At 47.6% G+C, this 21,454-nt stretch overlaps 1 protein-coding gene and 1 long non-coding RNA gene across 3 annotated transcripts in view; both read left to right on the top strand.

Annotated features, from left to right (window-relative positions):
* The first annotated feature begins 9,741 nt into the window (after positions 1-9,741).
* Positions 9,742-11,211, top strand: LOC135967023 (uncharacterized). Its single transcript, XR_010580817.1, has 2 exons — positions 9,742-10,268; positions 10,870-11,211. It is a non-coding gene; the product is annotated as an uncharacterized lncRNA (long non-coding RNA).
* A 7,143-nt stretch (positions 11,212-18,354) lies between these two features.
* Positions 18,355-21,454, top strand: part of HSD17B12 (hydroxysteroid 17-beta dehydrogenase 12) — a 278,867-nt gene continuing 275,767 nt past the window's right edge. For both annotated transcript variants that reach the window (XM_074013910.1, XM_074013912.1), the window contains exon 1: positions 18,355-18,563. The gene's annotated coding sequence lies outside the window, so the exon portion shown is untranslated. The remainder of the gene's footprint in view (positions 18,564-21,454) is intronic.

The raw sequence follows: 21,454 nt of genomic DNA, 5'->3' as shown, positions 1-21,454 counted from the left end.
TGCGCTCTGCCTCTCTCGTCCTCTTCCCCTGCTCACTTTCAGAGGAGAGAGGGATGGTTGTTTGCCTTCAATCGGGCTATAGATAGATGGATTTAGTTCTCTATTTTTGCCAGACCTGCATACACTCACCTCCACCCCACCTCACCACCCTCAAACCTTTTGTCTCAGCGCTTCCTTCCTAAACCAGAGTCAAAGACATTTTCCTGGTGAAGCTGAACCACAAGCCAGACTGCTCTGGGGGCAGAATGAGATGGATGCCTTGGGTGTGTTTCTCACCACCACTTGCCTTCTTTCTTACACAGACTCTCCCCATGAGACAGTCGCAGTGTCTTCTGCGTTCCATCTTTGTGCCATTATTGACAGCTTTTGTTGTTATGTAGACACAAAGCAGTGGATAAAGGACCCCAGATGATGTAAGCCACACCCCTTACCTCCTCTGAGAGCCGAAGCGAGGCTCCTCCAAGGGAAAGAGGACAGGGACTCCTTTTAGAGCCCCCATTTTCTAAACCAGATGCTAAGGTAGGAGTGCAGCTTACCAAGGGCAGCATTTTTTTCACCACTCCATTAAAATTTCATTTGTCTCCATTTTGAAACAAAAGGGAATTTGGGTTGAGGCTCCCAATCCCCTACACCACGGCACTGTGGGATAAGGGGGGCAGCAATCAAGCAGTACACTAGACATTTCTGGACAAAATCTGGCTAAAGACACTCCAATCTCCTCCATGCCAGAGGCACCCCCAATAGATCTCTTACACCAGCCAGGAGCCAGGTGATCCCTGAATTGCTGTGAATTCTGGAGTGAAGCCTGAATGAAACAGTACACTAGATGGGGAATAAGACGTTACTCCTGGGACTGTGAACAGAAGCACTTTGAAAGGAGACTTTTCTCAGGCCTGAAGTTGTTATCACTGAAGACATGGTTCAGGATCAGCTTGTCTGCCCAAGTCCCATGGGTGGGGGTGTCTCATAAATAGAGAAAGGAGATGTGGAAAAGGAGAGGAATACAGACACCAGTAGTTTCTTCAGAAGGCTCTGTTAGAACATAAAGCACAAAAAACATTCATTATGCTTTCAAAACATATCAACTGCATTCTAGTCACTTGTTCTTGGAGATGCATCAATGACAGCAAGAGACACAACCCTTGTCCTTAGGGATGTTACAGCCCGGTATGAAAGACCAGGCACCAAGGACCTAGCTTCCAGCTCTGGTTTCCTTCACAGAGCTGCTACTCAGTTTCTACATCTATAAAATGGAAGTGACAGGTGCTCTTTATTGCCTTTTAGAGCTTTGAGAAGAAAAAAAAAAGATGGAAATTTATTGTTTAATTTGAACTAAAATATAACAAGAGATATACACCCCCAAATAATTGAAGGCAGGACTCAAATAAATACTTGTACACTCATGTTCTTAGCAGCATTTTTCACAATAGCTAAACGGTGGAAACAACTCAAGTGTTCATGGAGAAATGGATGGAGAAGCTAAAATATGGTATATCCATTCAATGAAATATTAGTCAGCATGAAACAGGAAGGAAATTCTGACATATACTAGGACATGGATGAATCTTGAAGAAATCATGCTAAATAAAATAAGTCAGACATGAAAGGACAAATATTGTATGATTCTTCTTAGATGAGGTTCCTAGAACAGGCAAATTCATAGAAACAAAAAACAGAATGGGCGTTACCAGGAGCAGAGGGGAAGGGGAAACGGAGAGTTATTGTTTAATCGGTAGAGTTTGTTTGGGATGAAGACTCTGGAAATGATAGTGGTGACAGCTGTACAATATTGTGAATGTGCTTAATACCACTGGATTGTACATTTTAAAATGATATTCTTATGTATATTTTACACACGCATTGTATTTATGTGCATGCATCTATACATATATATAACCACTTAAAGCCCAGCTTAGTATTCTAGAGTTTCTAGTATGAATAACAAGGCTTAGCAAGGAGTAGGTGTACAGGGACTGTTTAGTGAATGGCTCTGTGCCAGAGGTCAGATCTCTATCCCAGAACACAAGTCCAGGCTCTCAGAATAAGGAAGGATCAGATTGGATCAGATTACCCTAGAAATGATGTCATTTGATGAAGCCTCCCAGCCACTGTTCAAATCTTAGGCAGTGCTACAAATTTAAAAACACAGAGGTGCCAGGTGAGTCCTATAAGAGAGGGAAGAGACCCTAGAAGAGGGCATAAGACACAGCTACATGAAAAATGAGTTCTATCTTCAAAGAGTGGCCACAGCTCAGCTCCATTATTGATATAATGTAGGTTCAGTGTGGCCAGCTCTTCAAATTCTGCAAAAACAAACAAGTCCAAAATCTAGAATTTTAAAGCAAAAAATCTAATCTGTTGGCGAATCATTAAAATCTTTTTAAAAATACGTTGCAGTCCAACCAGCCGGGTGCAGCGGCTCACTCCTGTAATCCCAGCACTTTGGGACGCCAAGGCGAGCAGATCACGAGGTCAGGAGATCGAGACCATTCTGGCTAACGTGGTGAAACCCCATCTCTACTAAAAATACAAAAAAAAAAAAAAAATAGCCGGGCGTGGTTGCACGTGCCTGTAGTCCCAGCTACTCAGGAGGCTGAAGCAGGAGAATCATGTGAACCTGGAGGTGGAGGTTGCAGTGAGTCAAGATCGGGCCACTGCACTCCAGCCTGGGCAACAGAGCAAGACTCCGTCTCAAAAAAAAAAAAAAAAAAAAAAATATATATATATATATATATAGTAGTCCAAACCAAACACCTTTGCAGGTGAGAACCAACCCATAGACTACCTCTTTATAAACTCTGTTCTTCTAGATAGTATGAATGTCCAGGGTTTGCCTAAATGCTTCTATTTTGATAAATGCTAATTCTTCTTTTTTTCTTTTTTGAGACAGGGTCTTATAGGGTCTTACTCTGTCGCCCAGGCTGGAGTGCAGTGGTGTGATCACAGCTCACTGCAGCCTTGACCTCCTGCTGGGCTCAAGCGATCCTCTCACCTCAGCCTCCCAAACAGCTGGGACCACAGGCAGGTGACACCACACCCAGCTAATTTTTGTGTAGAGACAAGGTTTCACCATGTTGCCCACGCTGGTCTCAAACTCCTGAGCTCAAACGATCTGCCAGCTTCGGCTTCCCAAAGGGCTGAGATTACAGGCATTAGCCACCACACCTGGCCAATAAACATTAATTTTTAGGAAGATCTTGTCATAAATAAAAAACTACCTTCTTGCAACTTCCTCTCGCTGTGTTCCTATACCCCCCCAACATCCTCCTGTCATCCTAAACAAGACAGCAGTTACATCTCTGTGTGGTAAGTGCCATTTTCCTCCCTGGAGTCTGAGTTATTTGAGGACAGTGGTTAGTCTTTCCTCTCAAAGTAAGGATAATAATAGCCAACATTTATTGAGCACCTATGTGCCAGACACTATTCTAAGCACTTTACAAGCATTAACTCATTTACCCCTTATGAGAGCCCTATGAGAGAGGTCCTATTACAACCTATTTCATCGACAAGAGGACAATGGACAAGAGATGCTAAATAGGTTGTTCAAGGTCACACACCTAGTAAGCAGCAGAGCCAGAATTGGAACACAGACACTCTGGCTCAAAGGTGATGCTCATAACACTGTGGTACTTATGGGGACTGTCACACTCATTCAATCATTGTCTGTTGACGTAAAATTAAGGGAAACAATACCAGTTCTTTCTTCTGGAACCACAAAACGAACAGGTTTTCACAACACCAACATTAGAGATGGATTCCACCATATGAAAACATGTAAAAATGAGAAAGGAGAAAGGATGGCTTTTAACAGTAGTCATGAAGCATCAAGTTAGACACTAAGGAGAGCGTTCTGATGTTGACGGCTTTGAGCCACTGGAATGGAGAACATAAAGTTGTTCTTTCTTGCTTTGGAGATCCATTTACCTGAAGCTGTCCAGAGGCACGCATTACAAAGAAATGTGGGGCCAGGCATGGTGGCTCCCACTTGTAATCCCAGAGCTTAGGATGGCGGAAACAGGAAAATCACTTGAGGCCAGAAGTTCAAAAACAGCCTAAGCAACATAGCAAGACCCCTGTCTCTACAAAAAAAAGAAATTAAAAATTAGCCAACTGTGGTGGCACATGCCTGTAGGCCTAGCTACTCAGAAGGCTGAGGTGGGAGGATGGCTTTAGCCCAGGAGTTCACGGCTACAATAAGCTATGATCACATCACTGCATTCCAGCCTCGGTGACAGAGCAAGACCCTGTCTCCAAGAAAAAAAGAAAAAGAAAGCAAAGCGACTGCTGAGAAGCTGGTCTTCTAATTCCTACTCCTCATGGATTCCCCCAGGGAGCCTAGAACAGTGGTCTTCTGAGCATATGACTTGTTAGTCTCATGATGTGTTGTATCGCAGATCAAGGTAATTGGGGGCAAAGAGACCAGATTCACAGGTAAAACCCTGTATTCTAAAACATAACTACATATTGGCTGGGCTTGCCTGCTCATGTCTGTAATCCCAGCACTTTGGGAGACCAAGGTGGGAGGATTGCTTGAGGCCAGGAGTTGAAGGCTGCAGTGAGCTGTGATCATGCCATTGCACTGCAGTCTGGGTGACAAAGAAGTACTCCATATCAAAAACAAACAAATAAACAACAACAAAAAAACCCTACATATGGTCAGAATTTGACATAGAGTATCTTAGAGTGGGAAGGAGCTCAAGAAGTAATCTCATCTTATCCAGTCTCCCATATACAGGAAGAATGCCTTCCAATACATTCTAGACAGGTAGATGTTCACTTCTTATCAACACCCACCAACCATAGCTCTTGAACCAGCCTGCACAGCTTCAAAGAGAAGTGAATCACAGAGAGCTGGTGCAGGGAGGAAGCCTGAAGGCTGGGGTCAGTGTAGGGGGAAATTAGGGCGGACAAAAGAACTTGATATGCGATTTACTCAGCAGAGCCTTTTTATGCATGTCTACATGGACAATTGTGAGTAAAGCCAAAGGCAGATGGAGTTTGAGAAATTCGTATCAGCCCATTCCAATCATTTGCTGATCTCACTTTTAGTGACCCTGTGATAAACTGGATTATTTTTCAGTATACTTCTCAGCCCCACGGGTGTTGGGCTTGCCCATGTAACTTGTTTGGGCCAAAGGAATGTGGCCAGAGCTAACCCTGTAACAGTTCTGAGTCTACGCTTTCAGACATCTGGTGTGTTTCTGCTCCCTCCTGTGTTCTCCTGCCATTCATGCCATCCCCAGGTGGCCTCATTTTTAAAGAGGATGAGAGAAAATGGACTAGACCTGAACCCAGCCCACATCCTGGGACCAAGTTTAGCTAACATGCCTCCTGAAGCAGAGATGCCCAAACCACCCCCACAAACACATGAGTGAGAAAATAATTGATGCTTATTATTGTAAGCCACGGAGCCTTGGGGCAATTTGTTATGTAGCGTTACTGTAGCAACAGCTGACTAGCACAGACTTGTCCGTGAATTGGACATCTGCTGTTTTTGTCCCTCATCTTCCATGCACCTTTCCTCTCTTCGCCACCCCTGGATGCCCTCTGGAAACAACCTCCTCTCAATCTCTCAGTCCCTTACTTTGGGTAGGGCTTCACCCCAGGCTCAGGGCCTTAGAACTAAGTTTATGGAGCACCACAGTCCCCTGACCAACACAGCTGGTTCAGGAGAGACCCATGTCCCACAAAATTGTTGCCAGGGATGCTGGAAGAGGCATAGACTCTCCTAGTGGACTTGAATCCAGGAGGGTGTAAGATTGGAAGTTCTGCAACTATCTTACAACCAGACAGAAAGCATCTACCTGGGAAGGGAGCCTGCCAAGAAGAAAGCAGAACCTAGATAGAGAGAGAAAGAGAAAAACCAGGTGCCTATTTTAAGTCCCTATATGAAGCCATGCCTGAAGCTAACTCTGCCCGATGAATTTCACAGTTGTGTGACCTGAAGAAAAAAAAATTTACCTTAACTTAAGCCAGTTAGACTGGACTTTTAGTCACCTGAGGCTGAAAGATCCCCGACTTTCTTAAAATGCTTGCCTTTCAACTAACCAACCCATTAAGAAATCTTTCTGGGGCAACTATGGTACTCAGAGAACCAGGGTATACAGAGCCTGGCCCTTAAAATATAATAAAGGAAAAGCCTAACAACTATAAAAAGGCTTAACTAACAGTCCAGGAATCAATAACACGTATTTGTTCTCACTTAGCAGCACTTGAGGGGATGGTCTGCCACCATGGTTTCTGATATGGTTTGGCTGCGTCCCCACCCAAATCTCATCTTGAATTGTAGTTCCCATAATCCCCATGGTCTTGGGAGGGACTCAGTGAGAGGTAATTGAATCAAGGGGGTGATTACCTCCAGGCTGTTCTCATGATTGTGAGTGAGTTCTCACGAGATCTGATGGCTTTATAAGGGGCTTTCACCGCCTTTGCTCTGAGCTTCTTGTTGCTGCCATGTGAAGAAGGACATGCTTACTTCCCCTTCAGCCATGGTTGTAAACTTCTTGAATCCTCCCTGGCCCTGCAGAATTGTGAGTCAAATTAACCTCTTTTCTTTATAAATTACCCAGTCTTGGGTATTTCTTCATAGCAGCGTGAGAATGGACTAATACTACATCTTGGCCAAGAGGTGCCCCTCTTTTGATACCTAAAGCAGGAAAAAAAGTGAAGGAAAAGGGTAGGAATTAGGTCTTTCTTGACAAGGCTCACCGGGAAAGACAGGTTGGGTTGCTCAGACCCAGGCAGCCATCAGAACCTTCTGGAGATATCCCCTCAAAGATCTCCATGAAGATGGGTTGACATCTTAGAACACTTGACACCTGCTGCAGTCACTCCCATATTCCCCAGTCCCCATACGTAGCCCTCCAAACCCAACACTGGCAAGTCTCTAAGGCCTCAAGGATTAGAATATCAAGGAAACCTGTTAATTATTTTGTCCTTTAAAAAATTATCTTCACCACAGATATTCCAGTATTCATGGAGGACAAGCCTTTTGGGGTAACTTGGGTCCATTTTCTCTGGGAAGAAGTACAACAACCAGCATCCTCTCCCTGTGACAACCCTCGAAACAGGACCAAGGGCAAGTTCTTAAAAAGGGATTCAAACATGGCAGGGGAGGGTGGATAAAGAACGTTTCCCTACACTATATGGACTTACGGGGGATGACTGGCTTGTCTTGAATGTAAAGGTTCCCTCTGCAGGAATATCCTCCCTGCTTCGTCTGCTTTTCTGCTCCAGTTCTAATCCGCTTTTGCAAACAGTCCAAGCATCACTTCCTCTGGGATGCTGTGGCGGGCTGTATTATGGGCCAAGATATTAGCCACCCCTCCCCACTGGCCTGACCCTGTGGAAGGATTATACTTCCTGCTCCATTTACAGCAGACCTAATCACATGACTTGCTTGGCCAATGAAACCTGAGAGGAGTGACATATGCCACTTTGTAGCAGAAGCCATTGCTTGGCTCTGCCATTTTCATTTTCCCTCTGTGGAGAGACCATGGAGGAACTACACCTTTCCCCTCAGTTCCAGAATGAAGAGAGTTTAAGGCGGAACCTCAGGAGACCTCTGGTGGACATGAATGTGAGAAAGATCAAAGTTTTATTGGTTTTTAGCCACTGAGATGTTAAGAGTCGTTTGTTACTGCAGCACCCTGTAGCCCACGCTGACTGACAGACTAACCTGGGTGGATTTCAGCAGCTTCTTCCCTTACGTTCTCATTGCACCTCATGTGCAATCCAGTTATACCAATTACCTCACTGTGATATAATCATTTACTGTTTTCTCCCCCACATCAGAGTCCATGTCACCTCTGCTACGTTCCACCAGTGCTTTGCACAAGGCATGGAACACAGGAGGCCCTCAAAAACGGGAATGAATAAATGGCCAGAGAATCCTAACGCTCTGCCCTGTCCTTTCCTCCCCAAGGAGTGTAGCCCTCTCCTGAGGCTCTTTGCACATAAATCCCTGTCTTCAAGGTGACATTAGGTGACAAAATCAACTCAAGTCAAAAAACAAGTTGCTAACCTGTATGAAACAGCTATCCTAACAAGAATTCTGAGATGACAGTGTGGCATGGAGGGTACTACATGGCTTTCTGAAGGATGTCCTGAAATTTCTAATGTTGCAGGCAACCAGATTCAACATATCCATTAGGAAGGACCTGGGGAACTGAGCTATCTGCCCAGACTTCTCCTTGGAGGCGGATGGATCTTGTCTGCAAGGCAGTTTTGAAGACTCCCCAGGTCATGCACCTACATAGCGTGTACTGCCGGAGCCTAGAGTTCTCAGCACAGAGCTTAGAAGTCCAGCCCTGCAGCCTCTCTCCTGGTGAGACCTCAGCCCAGGCGACTGCTGCCTGGAAGAGGGCCACAGGTCTGTCTCCCAACCCCAGGCTGGAGGAGGGACGAAGCGCCTCTCACACAGTCCCTCTGTCAGAGGAGTGAGCAGATACCCTCTAGCGCAGTGTGGAATCACCGCGGGGCACGCCGCGGCTGAGTAGTCTTGCTTTTCATAATATTTATTTTCTCACTCTACCTCTCTCTCCGTGTGTCCTGCCTTATCTCGGACCCTACGTCAGGAGCACTGCATCCCAGGGGAGGGAGCCCCAAGGCCAAGCCTTGCTGCCCAGTTACCAGGGACAGCGAGTGCGTCTTCTGGGCGCTAAGTGGAACCAAACTACAAGATTTACCCCGGGGGCGGACACGTGCTGGGTGATCTACACGGAAAGGGTGGAAATGAGCTGGTGTTTGGGCTCCATGTTCTCCTGCACAGTTCCTGTTTGTTTTTCCACTGCCCTGTTCCAAGAAGGGGTACAGGATGGGGTTGTGTGGACAGTCTGTCTGCAGCCCCACTACGGCCCTCCATATCAGCACCCAGGTGAACAAGGGAGGCGCAGCTGTCGAGGCCCAGGAGAAGACATGGGCGCTTTCCATGCCTCCAGAACAACCAGGTGCAGAATGGAGACACAGGACTGAATCGCGGAGCGGAGAGGGGCATCGCAGGGCACAGAGGCTGGGCCGGGAGCGACCTGCCTCTGGGAAGCCGGGCAGGGTGGGGGAGGGGGCAGGTAAGTGTGTTGCCTGGCAACCCGGCAGACCCGCGGGTGGACAAGCTTAAGGGGCAGCCAGGTGCCACCCTCCCCCCACCCCCGCCCCACCCCCGAGCACACGCTGCGGAATTCTGCCAGCACGAAGCACAGTCACGAGCGCAGCCGGAGCAGTCGAGCGGGCAGGACACCGCCAGCGCCGGGAGAACACGCGCGCGTGGGTGGATGGCGGGAGGGTCCTCACAGCCAGCCTCACCCACCTCCCCCCGCCAACCTTCATCCCGCATCCTGGCTTCTCCTTGCCCTAAATCTAGGGGAACAAAAACCCGGGGCGTCCAGGACAGCCTCTGGAGAGACTAGGGAGGGAGCTTCCCCGGGCAGGGGGCATTGCGCAGCCCCCGGCGCCCGCCACTCCGGCCTAAGGCTGCTTCCTCCCCACCTTCCTTCTTGTCCCCCGCCCCCGCGCCCTTCTCTTCCCCCAGCTCCGGGTCCCTGGGCTCCAAGGCTCCGCCCCCGCGCGGGAGCTCTCACAGCGGAGGCGGCGCGCAGCAGCGCGGGGGCAGTGGAGACGCCGGGAGGGGCTGGGCGGCACGGGGAGGCAGCGGGCGGGGCGGGGCCGCGCTGCTACGTCAGCCGCCGCGAGAGGGGATCCTGGGCGCAGGCCCCGCCCCCTCACGTGCGTAGGGCGCAGGGCCTCGTGCCGCCCGCGTGACCTGCGGGTCCGGCAGTGCCGCCGCCTGTGCCTCTGCTCGACTTCCACGCGTGGGAGGGAGGCCGTGGCGCCGGGGGCGACTGGCTTGTGGCGGCTGCGGGAAAGTCTTCCTCAGCGGCCGCGTCCCTGTCCTAGGCCTTGTTACCCTGGCCTACTTGGGGATGCTGAGCGGGGGTGCGGGGGTGCAGAGCTCTGTGCCCGCCTGGATTTGAGAAAAGGAGGTCTCCCTTCCCTACCCCATCTGCCCCTACACTCCACGCATGGGAGGAGGAGGCAGGGTAAGGGGGCTCTTCCCCAAGAGATGAGTTTGTTCAAATTTAAACCTAAGCTTGGGAAGGAGGTGCGGAAGAGCTTTTGAAATTGGGGGGTGGAGTCCCCACAGCGGTCCGTTCAGTCTCCATTACTATGCCTGTGACCTTTGGATCAGGAGCCCTCTTTTACTGCAACCTGGGCCCAGCCCAGCACCCAGCTGAGGGCATGAGCAAGAATCCAGCGTCCTTTATGGTTCCTTGGTGGGTGCCTTACTGATTCCCTCAGCCTCCCATTTCCCCTTCTAGAAATGGCAGGCAGAGCATTTGGAAAGAAGCAGTGAGGGGTGGAGACCACGAGACAGGCCAAGCACCAAAGTGGGTGTCCCCAGCAACAGAATAGAAGGAAACCCATTATTTGTGCCTTTGCAATGTGTCCTTAAGTGACCCATTTGCTTGCAAGGTGTCAGGTGGTGAGGTAGTCCACAAAGCCTGTTGCTGTCTGCAAACGTGTGTCTCTGCTAGTTGTTATTTCCAATAGCTGGCGAAATTGAAACCGCCTTTGCAGAAATTATAATAGAAGTATTACAGTGAAGGGCATCTGACCTAACCAACTCTATCTTGCTTGTAACCTCCAAGCTGTCCTTTGTTCATTCCTGGGCATAGGCTGAACTAACTTTGGGAGGAACTTATAGTTTCACTTTGTCACAAAGATAACATTCCTTTCACAATACAGACCCCCGTCTTGCCTAGCGACCAGACTGCCTTTGTAGTAATAACAAATTAGCCACAGGATTAGAAATTACCGTTTAGGAGTCATGTAGCTGGAGGTCACAAGATTCTAAGTCTCCCCAATTGCTCCTAGGGATAACATCACTATTAGAAAATCTGAGATTGGTGCTGAAGATATTTTTCAGACCCTGCAGTTGATGGATCAGCTGGCGTCACCCAGATTGGTAAACTGGCTGTCTGGTCCTGTGGCCCTTACCAAGGAACCTGCTTAGCACAAGAGGACAACTTCGAGGCCCTGTGATTTTGTCTCTGACCAAACCAGTCAGCACTCCCCACTCCCTGGCCCTCTACCCATCAAATTATCCTTTAAACACCCTAGTCTGGAATTTTCAGGGAGACTGATTGGAGTAATAATAAAACTCTGGTCTCCCGATCAGCCAGCTCTGTGTGAATTAAACTTTCTCTATTGCAATTCCCCCGTTGATAAATCTGTTCTATCTGGGAAGTGGGTAAAAGGAACCTATTGGGCAGTTACAAAATGGGGGTGGGGGGCTACCTGGGACAAGCACTCCAGAGTAGAAGCCCCTGAAGCAAACCCTCTCCGTGAAAAGCCATATATGATGTGGCAGACAGCCTGGATTAGGGAGCTGGGGGAGCCACCCGCCAACCAAATATGGAGCACTGGGGAAGGGTCAAGGTGTGAGGCAGACTGGGGAAGACAAGGAATCTAATGGAATCTGACCCAGGCCATTCCCTGTCTCCCTGAGGGGAATCAGAGGGTTCGTGCTTTTACAGGGATCCTGTTCCCAAGGCGAGGGTTTTTCCTCTTAGGATAGTTCTAAGGAAGGCAACACCTAAGTGTGTTCAGTGCTGGGATGGCCAGGAAGTGGAGTAATAGGAAGAGAGCTGGAGGCAGGAAGTGGGTCCCTTTGGCTTTGTGTCTGGATTTCAGCGTATCTGGACAAGTGCCTTTCTACCCTTGGCTTTCCAAACTCACTTATGAGGAATGAGAATAGTCAGTTTAATGGCTATTGAGTGCCTGACACTGTGGAGAGAACAAAGGGAGTGCCAGGTAATGTGCCTGACTGACAGGAATTTCTGTCTCGTGGGAGAAGGCCTGTGTTCTGGAAATACTTAACAAAATGTCAGTGGGTCTGTGAGGTTAAGAGCCAACATGAGCAGTGTAGACAAGAGCTTTGATAGAAAGGAGAGAGCGATAGAGACCAAGGAGCCAAAGAAGGGGGAAGATCTGGATAAATGGAGAGGAGCTTTGGGTGCCGAGAACTGCATGAGCAAAGGCAGGAGGGAGTGTTTCTGGCCAGCCTGCTGGTCACTAAGAAAGCTGGTTTGGCTGGAACAAAGGGTGCAGGATCAGAGAAGGCCAAAGATCTGCTTGACGAATGAGTCTACTGAGGCCCAAAGCACAGGCTTCGAGGTTCCCATTCAGCCCCAATTGCCCAGAACTTTGTAAAGCTCAGTGCTGATCACATGAAATCATCCTCAGAAACATGCAGTGGCTCTCCGTTGCCCAAATGCTATCATGGCACACAAGGCCCGTGATGATTTATCCTAAACCTACCTGGTCAGCTTGATTCCTGTTCTACGCTTTCAGGCTCACCATATCCACAGAATTACCTCTGGGCCCTGAATGTGCCCTCTACTTTCCCTCTTCTTTGCCTTCAATTGCATGCTTTTTCATTTCTTTGGAAAGTTCTCTCCTCCCTCACCATTTCTGCCCACTCATCCTTGAAAACACAGCTCAAGTGCCAGCTCATCCCCCAGCCAGATGTAATTTTCATCTGAGTTTCCACAACATCGTGTACTCTATCTTGGCACCTCACGTTCCACGTTGTATTATGGATATGCAGAGACATCATCCTTCAAAGTAGATACTGCTAATTGGACCACTTCTCACCACCTCCATCACTGTCAGCCTGTTCCAAGCCGCCATCATCTCTTGTCTGGACTGCTGGGATGGCCTCCTGATCGGCCCCATTGTTGCCTTCTCACCCTCTTTAGTCACTTCTCTCCAGAGCAGCAGAGTGATCCTTTTAAAACATAGACCATGTCACTCTCCTGCTCAAAACCCTACAATGGTTTCTCATCACATTCAGATGTTATTCAAGACTTAGTATGAATGTCAAGACCTACGTTATCTGGCCCTGTCTACCTCTCAGACACCTACCACCCTCTGCTTTGCTCACTAAGCTCTGGTCACTCTGTCCTTCTTCCTGCTTCCGCACTATTCCAAGCTTATTTCTTCCTCAGAGTCTATGCACTTGCTGGAGTGCATTTCTTTTAGAATTTACACAGCTCACTCCCTCACTTCATTCCTGTCTCGGGTCAGATATTTTCTCAGAGAAGCATTCCCTGACTACCTTATCTAGAATATGTCTTCTACCAGACACTCTCCACTCCCTTTTTCTTTAGAGCCATTACCACTGTCTGAACCATATTATGCGAATTTGGTTGCCTATCACTACCATAAGAAGTTAAGCGTTGTGATGTCAGGAACTCCTGTCTTGTTCACTGATGTAGAACCTTCCTTACACATAGTAGGTACTCAGTTTTATAAAGGAGTGAATGAATCTAAGCTCTGCTACTAAACTATACATTCTTTGAGGGCAAGCACCATGTTTTTTACATTTGAGTTCCCTTCTCCAAGTCCTAGTTTCTTACACATAAGTCCACTCAAATGCTTGTCTGAATTTCAGATTCTTCAGCGAACACTCCCAGCTGCTTTTCCTCCATTAATGTAACTATACCTGTTTAAAAGACATCAGGAAATGGTCTTTACCTATCCTGTCACCTCCAGAGACGACTCAGTCTTCATCACATTGATCCCTGGCAAGTCTACCAGATCACAGCTTCTCCAGTTGTGGATCTCAAGCCATTAAGGTGTTGTGACTTACATTTTTTGATGACATAGAACAAATGAGGAAATAGCAGAGTGCATTGCAGGTTTTAAGGGTAACTGTTACTTTTTTCCACTGTGGGTATCATCAGGTCATGATATAAAATGAACATCTGGCCAGGCGCGGTGGCTCACGCTTGTAATCCCAGCGCTTTTCGAGGCTGAGGCGGGTGGATCACCTGAGGTCAGGAGTTCAAGACCAGCCTGGCCAATGTGGCGAAACCCCATCTCTACTAAAAATACAAAAAGTAGCCAGGCATTGTAGCGAGTACCTGTAATCCCAGCTACTTGGGAGGCTGAGGCAGGCAAACCACTTGAACCCGGGAGGCAGAGGTTGCAGTGAGCCAAGATCGCACCACTGCACTCCAGCCTGGGTGACAAGAGTGAAACTCCATCTCAAAAAATATAATAATAAAAATAAAAAATAAAATGAACATCTTATTCTTGGCCATTGTCTAAAAACTTTGAAAGTTCTAGATGTCCCATAAATAGTCATTTTATAGAATACATACTAATACTCTTAATGTTAATATTTAAATAGCTAGCATTTATTGCAGGTTATTTTTGTGCTGGGCACCTGTGGTACACTGTTTCACATACATTATCTCATACAGTCCTCATTACAGTTCCAAGAGGAGGGTCTTATTATAATTCTTATTATTTTCATTTAACAGAGGAGGAAACTGAGGCTTAGAGAAATTAAGTAATTTGCCCATGATCACAAAGCTGGTAAACAACTAAGCGGAAGGCCCACTTTCCTTACCTGCTAGTCAGCAATCTCTCCAGCAGCATCTACTCTGTAATTTCATGTTCTGGACTGAAAAAGCCCCCCCAGCCTTGTTTTATGTCAATAAACACTACTTACCCAGCATTCTGATGGGAGTGTTTTGTTTGTTTGTTTTTGGTTTCGGTTGCCAGTAGGCACCACTGAGGCAAGTGACTGTCATCCTGTTAAGAGTTCCACAGACCTAGAGAGTTTGGGAATCACTGGTCTCGATGTATTCACGCTAGTCCAGAACTTGGAGAGACCTGGAACTGCAGCTGCTCAGGGGCCACCTGACAGGAGCTGTGGTTTTCACAGAAGAACACAGCCAAAGACATCCCATCGCTTGGCAGGGAGGAAGGTGGGGAATAAATAAGCCGCCATGCCTCCCTCCCATCTTTGGATTTCCCTCTCAGGGCCCCCATTGGCTGAACCAGAGATCAGGAGAGTCTTAATGCAGTCCCTAGAGGTCAACCTCTCAGAACAGAGTGGAGTGAGTGCAGAGTGGATCTGGAGGGTAAATGCACAGCCCCCTGCTTACCATCCTCAGCACCAGTGCAGATTAACACCAATTCCCAAGGCCTTTGAATGCCAAGCCTTGGCTGCCGCAGTACCTCACAGGTCATGACAACTCTCACCTATCCCTTGAGGACAACATCTGAACGGGCCACGTGGGGCATTGTGCAGGCTTGGGCCACACTGCAAGCCCCTCCTTTGGCCCTGTCTTTAGTCACTGGGCTGCCAAGTGAGGAAAACCAGGCCAGAAAAAGAACCAGCCCCCCTCATCCACCTAGGCATTTGCAGCTCTGCCAGCACTTGGGCATCTTGTCCGTGATCTAATCATGGATGAGGTCAGGGGGTTTTTATACAGTCTAGGGATTTGACTGTGAATGGCAGAAATTTCTTCCTGCCAGGATTTTGCATGCTTCCAAGCTGAAACCTCCTGGAGCAAGGAAGCAGGACAGTGTGTGTGTGTGTGTGTGTGTGTGTGTGCGCGCGCGCGCGTGCATATGTGTGTGTGTGTGTGTGTGTCAGGGGAGGGGGCAGAATGAAGGCATGTTCTGAAGGCATGTTCCTGCTCTTCATACTTACCCAGCCTTTACAGGCGAATGTGTGACTGCAGTTGTGGCTAAAATATGAATGAATGTGGTGGTGTGCAGGTGCATGAATGACTGTAAGTTTCTGTGAATGAATGTATTTGTGATGAAGAGTGCATGGGAGCCCTTGCAAGCTGGGGTAGTGGTTTGCAGGTGCCTGGCTGGCTGGCTGGAAGCATCTACTGATCAGTATCTTTACCAAAGTCTATGAGTGTTGGGTTGAGGGGGGAGGAGGGGAATATTCTGTTTTCTCACAGCACCTCCCTTTTGCTGCTGCCACTGCTGCGTAGCAGCATGAACCATTGGCAATTGCCTTGTCCTCCCTGAAGCCCCAGAGAAGAAAGTCGGGGGAAAGACAAGTGAAAACATGTGGTCAGTCTGTCGTCAGTTGAAGGCTCCTCCAGGCACCAGGAATTGTCCTTAGATAAACTCTAGTCACAGAGCCTCCTGACTAGCCCGTGGGGCTGAACAAGGGGCAGATGAGTGGTACCTCAGGTTAGATTTTCTCTGACCTCTACTCCCCTGACCTACTAGCCTGGTCAGGCAGAATTATTCATATTCTGTGCTTATCTGAAATGTTGAGATTAATAAGACCATCTTCCCTTCTGTCTCCCAACCAGATTTGAGGGAATGAAAGGAGGCGCCGCATTCTTTTAGGAAGTGGTGATAAGCAAAAATGATTGGGTAGTTACCAGTTGAAAACCTGATTTCATGAGCATATAAAAAAAAAAAATTAAGGGCCACTTAATTTGAAATCATATGATTTAAATCCATTTTGGGCTCCTCTTCTGCCCCACTGAAGGTCCCCCATAGCTTTTGCCATCCAAGTGGCCTCTGTGAGAGCCCCTATACCCGATGGCCCCAATTAGTCCCCTCATTAACAGTCTCAGCAGAGACCAAAGACTGAATAGGTCGGAGAAACCAAATTCTTCTATCATCCTGAGGCCCAAGTGAACCTATCTGAGGAGGGCAAGTGAGGGAGGGAGGGCTGAGAAGCAAGATATGTGGGAAATGAAGACTTTGCAAAACTATTGTAAACTGCCTCCTCTGAAAATAGAAAACTCCAACATTCCCCAACCACCCCCTCTCCAATAAATACTTTGAAAGTGGCAAATCTCACCCACTTTGCTTCCGTGGGGGAGGCACTCTGTATTCACATATATAATCCATAAGTATTTATAAAAGTGTATAATTGTGAAATGGACCAGTGAAAACTGTATTGTTAGCTAAGTGAAGAGGGCAGTTGCCCACCCCCCATAAAAGGCAGATGTTTAAATAAATGCAGATTTTAATAATACAATATCATTATCAGATTTCATACTTAGGTCCCCCAGATGAAACCTAAGCCTGCTTTGGTGGGCTGCTGTGCCTTTCCTGCCAAGCAGCTGCAAGAAGGAAGGAACATCCCAGAACCCTTGCTTATGAATGCCCTGTCTCCACTGAGTTTGAATGTACCAGTGCTTCATGTTTGTATGAATGGGGGTTGCATGTGCTGGTCAGAAGCCATGTGAGACACATGGGGGGTGGGGTAATTATGTCTTTAAAAAATGAATTGGAAAAAATGAAACGGAATGTGTGAATGACATAAATGGAGCCCACGGCACCTTCTCTTTTTTATTACCGACCACCACAATAGGGCCCACCTGTTTCATTAAAATTAATTCCTGGCTTTGCAAATATCAATAGATCAATATCTGTACTTGTGTTCCACCCTTCACTGGGACCGGACTGCTAAAAACAGAGAGCTGCAACACAAAAGATACCGCAGTCAGCTCAAGCAGGGGGTTATTTTTAGATCAGAAAAAAGAAGGGAAAGAAAAAAACACAGAGGCAGTTCTGGGTTTTGCAATCTAATTTGGTCCCTTTTCTTAAGGAAAAAAAAAAAATCCCATCAATGGCATTTTCCATACAATCTGATTTCTATTTGGCTCCCAGAAAAAGAAGAAGAGATCTAGGGCTGAAAATTCTGGAGTTTTATGGCTGATTCCAGCTAGTATCCTTTCTTCACCAGGCTCCAACTGAATTAATTTGATACTATTTTTGAAAGTCAGTGTTTCTAAGGGAGACCTAATGACGCACTGACGTCAATGCAGGTCAATAGCACACACTGCTGGAACTGGGCGTGCTACACTGAGCCAGGGCTGGAGCCTTTTCAAACAGCCCCAACTCTGCAAATATCCCAGCTTTGCAGGGGGAAAAAAGCCAGGGTTTTGTAAGCATTGAGACCCCCACCATTTTTCCCGAACACCTTCAAATTTGATGCATGCTTTTTAGATGCAAAAAAAGAAAGAAGAAAATCCAAACAGATATAATCAGACGCACTGCAGTGCAAAAAAAAAAAAAAAAAAAAAAAAAAAAAAAAAAAAAAATCATACCTGTCAAAGGAACCGTATATAATCCGCACACACACACACATTTCACATTTACGTTCAGAATGCAATACATATCATTAGGGTCTGTCTATAAATAGACCCGAGCGCGTGTGCATCGGGACTTAGTCCCAAACGGGGTTTTTAAACGTGGGAGATGAGTTCTTTGCTCTGATCAGTTACTCAGAAGGTGCCTGAATGTGTGGGGGTGGGAGCGTGGGAGGGGGCTGCCTCCTCTTTCTCCTCCTTCCTTTTGGCTCTCCCCCTCCTTTCTTCTCCCTCCCTCCCTCTCCCCTCACCTCTATTCCTCTCTCATTTCCTCTTTCTTTCTCTTCTTCTCCCTCTCTCCTTCAGCATCCCCCCACCCTCTTTTTCTCTCTCCCCCTCCCTCTCTTTCCTCCCTCTCATCCCCTCCCTCTCTCCCCCACCCTCTCTCTTCTGTCTCTCCCTCCAAGTCTGGCACTGAACGCGAACTGTTTTGCTTTGCTCCGGGAAGAGTGCAGACACATAACGTGAAATCCCGAGCTTTTTGCGTGGTGCATTTAAAATGCTTCCTTATTTATATTACCCTCATTCCCTCACCACCCCCCACCCCCTCACCAGTCCTTCCAAATTTCCCTAGAAATCTATGTAAAGCATGCGGAGGGGAAAACATTTGCACAAAAAGTGAAGGAGCTCGCCAAGGTAGGTTATACCATGCACTGTCTTGTGTTTGGCTTTTGCAAAGTTTATGATGTCAGTTGGTGAATGTTTGGAGGAGTAGATTTGTATGACTGACCATGATTACTGTCGTTTTCATTGAACAATTATCTTTGTACAAATTGCCTAGACTTCTTGGGCAGGCTTTCCTGGGGTCTTGTGTGTGTGGTTTTTGCAGGAGGCAAGCCAGCTGGAAGACAGTCCTCTGTTGTTAAGCTGGGGAGGGGGTGCCGTCTTGGCTTCCCCCACCCTAGTGTTCTGTGGTTTGGGGGTGGAAGGTGGAGGGGTATTCTGTAGTGGGCATGTGCTTCTGCCACTTGGCCGTATCGTGGATTGATTCTCATTCACTGAGTGTCTTAATTCTTGTAATTATTTTGCACATGAAAATTTAGTTCCAAAAAGGCTTCATGAAGTCAGAGCAAAGTGGGGAGAGTCGGGGAGATGAAGAATCAGGGTATGGTGGTGGTGATGGGAGTGGTAACATGTCTTGCATAGAGAACTTAATCTTCTCCCCACTATTTGGAGAAAATGCTAAGTCTTTAGTGGGTGTAAGTAAAATAATTTTTGTTTAAAAGCTTATTTGTGGGTAAAATGAAATTTAAAATAAATGTTTCCATTGCAAGAGCAAAAACTGCTACAGCTCACAACCACCTGTAGAGGGAAATCTTTATGCATGATATCTTAAGGGCTGGTTGTATAGAGGAAAACCGCCTGAAAAGGCTCCTGACAAAGTTTGCAGCAGGAAAAACAAGAGAGGCTGGGCCCTGCAGGGTGAAGAGTTAAAGCTCGGGGGCGGCAGAGAAGGAGGGAAAGGCTGGAGCTCAGCCAGGGTCTGTCGGTCTGGGGACCTACAGGGTTGGCCTTCCTGCTTTGAGGGGCTGGTGGTGTTACAGAGGGAGCTTGAGGTGGAGAAGCTAAATGGGGCGGGGGCTTGCAGAATATTTGTGTGTCGTGGGAGGAGGGGCGTTCTCTGAGGTCAGGGATTGTATCGTGCCTGGGGCCATGTGACGATAGGGAGGTCACAAGCCAGTTTCTCTGTTGGGTTCTGGTCCTCCCAGCTCCTCCCTGCTACAGCACAAAGCGAGGTGGTTATCAACAAGTGTTTCTCCTGAGAAGATTAGTTTTGACAGGGACTTCAAGGGGTTTTTTAATCTGGGTAAATCCACCAGGGCTTTATTGTGTGTAGCAAAGAGAATCATTCTTTGTTAGGAAGGAGCTTGGGGAAGAGAGGTGGAGGGATGGAGGGCGGGGGGCTTTTGAACATCAGCCATTAGACCTTGGGGGCCAAAGTTCAAATCCCCCAGAGGGCTGAAAAGGTTGAAAAGGTATCGTTATCCCTTCTCCCACCCCTGCATCTTTCACCCTGAGCTTTAAGTTTAATAGGGAAAATCCAGTGCCTGGTGTTGGCCAAACCTCATCAATGGGAATTCCATGTGTCTGAGAGCAGGATTTTTTTTCATCGAGGGAAGCAGGCAGCACTCTCAGCTGTAGTACTGTAAATTTTTTTCCCCTGCAAATGATCTTCTAGGAAAGCTGAATCACCTCCACTCTGAAAAGCAGCCACTTCTGGGAGGTGGAACACAGGGGGAGGAGGGAATACCCCCTCCTCCATGGTCCTTAAATATCCATGTGGGGGCACTACTTGAATGTCTGGTTCAGATGAACCCGGAAATATGACGAGGGTTCTTTGGACTGGGCTGGTAGTTAAGAAGACCACCTGAGCGGGAATGTAATTCTGAAGGAGTAAGGTAGTGGCTTTTTCTTTTGTGCTGGGGGTGCGGGGGTGGAGAGGTGCAGCTGGCTGGGTCATCAAATTAACATGAGAAGGGAATCCTTTCCAGCAGGGAAGTAGGAGATTTGGGGAGGGTGCTTGGAAGATAGAATCAGCATGCCATTGCCACCCCCCACCCCAAATAACCAAAAGGCAAGGAGTAGGCATAGAAATGGGAAGTGAAATGTGGGTATAGACTGTGATTAAGCCTACTGTTGCTATGAAGTGCTGTCTCACTAAATAAAGCAGAGAGGATGGTGGCTCGTTCCCTGGATCTCCTGGTGTGAAGTAAAACCAGGCCAGCTGGCCCGACACCCACTGTCCCCATCACTGAAGGTCCTGCTCCAAGAAGGGGGATGGGGAGTCTTCCACAGCCCAAAAAGCATCAGGTTTCTTTGTGTTGCACTTCTCAGAAGGAAATTGTTTCTGTTTTTTGCTTAAGTCAACAAGTGTTTGTCTCCCTTTGGTGTAAAGGTTGTGGGGGAAGTGGTTACAAGAAAAAAAAAAATCTGGTCCTGGAATTATAGCCATCTGCTCTCCATAGTCCTTCAAGACCGTCCGTATCTCTCTTTACTGTCAGCTGTGGTTTTCTGGGGACCAAGTTCCAGAAGGATAGCACCTAAAAAGTATTTCATGTCCATCAGCCTTCCCCCCCGGAGATCCATGAAAAGACCGCCTCCCTCAGGTTCTAGCAGGTGCCCAGGCACCTGTCACATGCAGACATGTATGTGCAGTGTACATGCACACATATGTGCAAAGACCACAACAATATGTATGTGGGTACCCAGAGTTCTCTCCACATGGGAGCCCATGAGAGCCCATGTCGGCTCATGAGCCACAAACACAAGGAAACAGACCTTCTTCCTGTATGTCAAGTCTGAAGATGCCAGTTGAGACATGCCTCATCCAGTTTAGGGGTGGACCTGATGTCCCTGAGTGTATGTGGTGAACCTGAATTTGCCTTGGGTTTCCTCATATTCATTCAGGAGTGTCAGTTGCCCCTTCACGCGACGTTGGAGAGCGTTTCGGCAAGCAGGTGTCTACTCATTTATGGCAAGAATGAAGTCCAACTTTTATCTTCATCACCTTTGATGAGCCCTGGCGC

Source organism: Macaca fascicularis, chromosome 14 (genome assembly GCF_037993035.2).
Source record: "Macaca fascicularis isolate 582-1 chromosome 14, T2T-MFA8v1.1".
NCBI lineage: Eukaryota > Metazoa > Chordata > Mammalia > Primates > Cercopithecidae > Macaca > Macaca fascicularis.
This window is presented reverse-complemented; position numbering and strand designations above follow the sequence as displayed.